General features: G+C 40.4%; 1 pseudogene; it reads left to right on the forward strand.

The window, feature by feature from the left end:
* The first annotated feature begins 1,074 nt into the window (after positions 1-1,074).
* Positions 1,075-2,221, forward strand: LOC116866093 (annotated as a pseudogene).
* The last annotated feature ends 3,407 nt before the right edge of the window (positions 2,222-5,628 follow it).

Below are 5,628 nucleotides of genomic sequence, written 5' to 3' on the forward strand. Positions count from 1 at the left end.
GTTTGTCTTCATTACATTACCCCTTACCATCTTTCCTTCTGCCTTAGTCCTCTCAAGTTTTACAACAAAATACAGACTGGGTGGCTTATACAACAGACCTCTATTTCTCACAGTTCTGGAGACTGGGACATCCCACCATCTGTGGGTAGGCAGATTCAGTTGGTTGTGAGAGGCCTCTTTCTGGCTTGTAGAGGGCTGCCTTCTCACTCTGTCATCACATAGTAGAGAAAATGAGAGAAAGAGAGAGCTCTGGCTTCTTCCTCTTCTTATAAGGACACTAATCCCTTCATGGGGGCTCCACCTTCACAACCTTGTCTAGACTTAATTACTCCCTAAAGACCCTGTCTCCTAATACCATTACATTGAGGGTTAGGGCTTCAACATATGAATCTGGAGAGGATGCAAACCTTCAGTCAATATACCCTCTAATTCAGAATCCCGACCTCAAATTATATTAAGTAATCAGAAGCCTGGTGGGATATTGGACAAGATACACTCTAGAGTTGGGGCATTGCAAAATCTGAGTCTTTAAATTTGTGCCATCTAGTGCCATAGCCACTAGCTACATGTGGCTTCCTGAGCACTGGGACTGTAGCTAGCCTAAACTGAATTGTGTTCTAAGTATAAAATATACACTGGATTTTAAAGACTTAGTATGAAACAAAAGATGTAAAATATCTCTTTAATACTTTTAATATTGATTGAATGTTGAAATAATACTACTTTGGGTAAGTTAGATTAATAAAGTCTGTTATTAAAATTAATTTCACCTGCTGCTTTTTACTTTGTTAATATAACTACAAAATATTTAAAATAGCAGGTATGGCTTGCATTATATTTCTATTAGTGATGTTTAAATAAATATATATTTATATATATGATAGACAGTATGAATATAGTGACTAGCACAGAAGTATGGACCAATACAATTTAAGAATATTTTCAACTAGGAACTTTGTGTACAAATTTGTTCTTACAAGAATATTCCATTTTTTATAATTCTGCAAACTATATAGTAAATTCAGGTTTCTTATCAATATGAGATTAGGATTAGAAAGACGTTGGTGACAATGCCACCTTGCCTCATTATTAGAAGATTCTAGGCTATCTGCTCCTCCCTGTTCAACAGACAGCTGCATCTTCTGGTGCAGTGCCATCCACAATCCTGAGGCACAATGGTGAAAGTCGGAGGAAATGGATTTGGCCCTATTAGGTGCCTGGTCACCAGGGCTGCTTTTAACTTTCGGAAAGTGGATATTGTCACCATCAGCGACCCCTTCATTGACCTTAACTGTATGGTCTACATATTTCAGTATGATTCCATTCATGGCAAATTCCATGGTGCTCTCAAGACTGAGAATGAGAAACTTGTTATCAGGGGAAAGCCCACCTCCATCTTCCAGGAGCCAGAGCCTGCCAATGTCAAATGGGGCGATGCTGGTGCTGTGTATTTTGTGGAGCCCCCTGGGGTCTTCACCACCATGGAGAAGATGCTCACTTGAAGAGTGAAGCCAGGAGGGTCATTATTTCTGCCCTTCCCCTGAGGCCCCCATGTTTGTGATGGGTATGAACCACGAGAAGTAGAACCGCTCCCTCAAGACTGTCATCAGTACTTCCTGCACCACCAACCCTCTGACCAAGATCACCCATGACAGCTTCAGCATTGTGGAGAGACTCGTGGCCACAGTCCATGCCATCACTGCCACCCAGAAGACCATGGACAGCCCCTCTGGGAAGCTGGAGTGTGATGGCCAAAGGGCTCTCCGGGACATCATCCCTGATTCTGCTGGCACTATGAAAAATCTAGGCAAGGCATCCCTGAGCTGAATGGGAAGCTCACTGGCATGATCTTCCATGTCCCCACCCCCAATGTGTCAGTCGTGGATCTGACCTGCCACCTGGAGAAAGCTGCCAAATACAATGACATCAAAAAGATGGTAAAACAGGCATAGAAGATCCCTTCAAGGGCATCCTGGGCCCAGGACCAGTTGTTTCCTGCAACTTTAACAGTGATGCCCACTCTTCCACCTTCAGTGCTGGGGATGGCATTGCTCTCAATGACCATTTTGTCAAGTTCATTTCCTGGTATGGCAATGAATTTGGCTACAGCAACTGGGTGGTGGACCTTATGGTCCATATGGCCTCCAAGGAGTAAGAGCTGCTGGACACTCATTAGGGGAGTCTGCTTCAGGATTCTCTCCCTCTCCCTCTACCCCCAACCTCGCCCACATGTGCACCTGTGTGTGTGCTCTCTCTCTTTCTCTTTTTAAAATAAATAAATAAATCGTTTTTAAAAATTTAAAAAACAGTCCTTTTCTGAAAGCAATTTATCTTAAGATAATTGTGATGGCTAAACTTTTAAAATTATTATAAATACAGAAAAGATAAATTACTTTCTAAATCCATACACAGGAAAAAATGAATAAATATTAATAGATTAATACTTGTGTTTATGAAGTATTTGCATAATGTATCATGCTGCTAGATTTAATCATTCATGAGATAAGCTTGTCATGTATCTGAACGTGAGTACCTCGTTAGGTATCTGAACATAACCCAAGTGTTTCCAGGTAGGAATAAGGGATATAAACGGTCAAAGAGATAATGTAGCCAATATAATCATAACATCGAGACTTACCCAGTTAACGTCTATACTATTCAAGTAGCTCCACACTTTTAGCCTAATAAATATCTCACTTGGGAGAAGGAAATGGTTTTGAACTTGATCAACTCAAAGGAAGTGGTGGTTTCAACAAGATGTTGCTGTTTCCTTTCAATGTTCTAGTTCTTTTTTTCCCCTTTGTTCTCTTTTGGCAGTTTCTCTGCTAAAACACCTTTAGCATGTTATGCCAGTTGTGGTTCCGTGGGCAACTGTATTTTTATTACAGGCCATAAAAGACTATTTGCTTTCTTAAACATAAATACAATTTAAGAAACAAAAATGTTTTGGGGTGCCTGGGTGGCTCAGTCAGTTGAATGTCTGCCTTCAGCTCAGGTGATGATCTCGGAGTCCTGGGATCAAACCCCAGGTTGGGCTCCCTGCTCAGCGGAGAGCTTGCTTCTCCCTCTGCCTGTGCTCTCTCTCTCTCTCAATCTATCTCAAATAAGTAAAATCTAAAAATAAAAGGAAAAAAGAGAAAAAAATGTTTTTAAAATCTTTGATTCATTACCATTGCTATAAAATACTGTCCTTTGTCTCTGATCCAGAAGTCCTGTATTTTCTCTCAGTATCCTTGAAACTGGTTGACTAACTTGTTAGTTTGCAAGCAACATACAGTCTTGGACCTTTCATAGTTATCTTTTTTTAAATTATTATTTTTTTTTTTAATGGGAGGCTACTTAGATTTTTTCTTTATTCACACGTTGGTTTTGAAGGTGGACTCATTCAAGAATTTGCTCATTCCAACTAAATCATTTAATCTATTGACAAAAAGGTATTTGTTAGGTTCATTTATTATTCTTCTAATTTCTCCTCCAGGATCTCTAGTAGTGTCCCTTGTTTTATTTCTGATGTTGGTAATTTTTGTTTCCTCTTTTTTTTTTCATAACCAGTCTTGCTAGGGAGTTACCATTTTTTATTAACCCAATATAGATAGGCTCGGCCAGGATTCCATGGGGCTACCTACTGTAAGGAGGGCTAAGAGCTTAGGCCAAAGTCAGTGTTAGGAGAGCCTAACCCAACAGAAAGGATTGAGAAATTGCAAGCCACATCAAAAACCAAATGGGAACCCTACCAATGGACAATGTTTGAGTTCATATGATAGCTAAGATTGAAGTCAGCAAAGATGAAACAAAATAAAATCACACACATGAAAAATGTGAGTTTGTTCTGAAACGTGAGTTTGTTCTGAAAGCTGTTGTGTCCGTTATCAAAGGAACAAGACTGAGACAAAGTTACGCAAAGCCTTATTCTATGCCAAGCATTAATTGAAGAGAGCGACGCCCCTTGGTCTTACAGGCTAGTTTTTATAGGGCACAATCGCAGACATCTACATATGTGGCTTTGGCTGATTGGATGTCTCCTACCTGTGTGCTTTAGGAACGGTTACCTGGAACCGATACTAGTAACTGCTGAGGCGTTTATTAAACAATAAAATGGCCTTGTTTTAGGTGTGTGTTTTAGCAACAGTTACCTGGAACTGATATCAATAACTGTTGAGGCATTTATTAAACAACAAAATGTCTACCTAGGCAACATGGAGTCACTATGGCTAAGTAGGCCCAGGCAGGCCCTAGGGGGTTAACATGTTTTAACGTGGAATCGACCCCAACATCCCCCCCTTTTCTTTGGAGATTAGTCAATTCTTTAACTTTTTAAAGAATCAGTTAGTACTGGAATTAGGATGGGAACCGCAGGTTTTGTCTGTTTTATTCCTGCAGTAAGATGTTGGAATCCCTCGGGTCCTCTATAGGATGACAGTAAACGGTCCCTTCCAATGAAACTTTAAGTTTTTCACTCAGTGGCGGTGTATCCAAACCAAGTCTTTGGGTTGGTAAGGATGTGGTTTTACCTCCGTTTCCATCTCAGTGTAGGCAGTTCGGATCCCTGTGTGGGCTCTTTTTAAGACAGACTGTAATGCCTGCAGTGACTGGAATACAGACTGATTAGTCATTTCCACTAGGGCAACCTCTTGTAGTCGTGGGCAGAGTGGAGGGGGTCTCCCGAACATTATTTTAAATGGGGTAACCTTGTTTAAGTAGGGTGTACATGGTGCCCTAAGGAGGGCAAAGGGAAGGAGATCTACCCATCCACCGCCAGTTTTCAGAACTAACTTTGTCAAGGTTTTTTTAAGAGTCCGGTTCATTTTCTCTACTTGTCCAGAACTCTGGGGCCGGTAGGCACAGTTTAGTTTTCAATTAGTGCCCACGGCCTTGGCCAATGCCTGTGAGACTGAACTCACAATTGCAGGGCCGTTGTTTGACCCAATCATGAGAGGCAACCTAAGCCTAGGAATTATTTTTTAGTAGTTTTTGGCTACTATTCCTGCCGTTTTATGTTTGGCAGAAAAAGTTTTTACTCAGTCTGAAAAGGTATCTATAAAAACTAACATTTTTTATTTTATTTTTGTAAAATCCACTTCCCAATAAACTCCTGGTTTTTACTTCTTTTTTTTTTTCCATCCTAGTTTTCCCGCTTCTACTGCCTGACATTGAGCACATCTATCAACTATATCCTGAGCCATACGCCCTAATTTAGATACCTGAAATTGCTTGCCCATGAGTTCCTTAAGTTTGTGTGTCCCTAAATGAGTGCCCTGATGTATTTGGTTTACTAATTTTTTTCTTTTTTTTTTTTTTTAGTCTTCGAGGAAGAATTAACTTTTTTGTACTGGTCTTAGCTCAATCCCCTTTATAGTTTAATTTAGTCCATTTTTTTTTTTTAATAGAGGTTTGACTTATAGCCTCTTTTTTTTTTTTTTTTTTAGATTTTATTTATTTATTTGACAGAAAGAGACCACAAGTAGGCAGAGAGGCAGGCAGAGAGAGAGAGAGAGAAGGAAGCAGGCTCCCTGCCAAGTAGAGAGCCCGATGCGGGACTCGATCCCAGGACCCTGAGATCATGACCTGAGCCAAAGGCAGCAGGTTAACCCACTGAGCCACCCAGGCGCCCCAATTTAGTCAATTTAG

Source organism: Lontra canadensis, unplaced genomic scaffold (assembly GCF_010015895.1).
Source record: "Lontra canadensis isolate GAN:19392208 unplaced genomic scaffold, GSC_riverotter_1.0 scaffold9, whole genome shotgun sequence".
NCBI lineage: Eukaryota > Metazoa > Chordata > Mammalia > Carnivora > Mustelidae > Lontra > Lontra canadensis.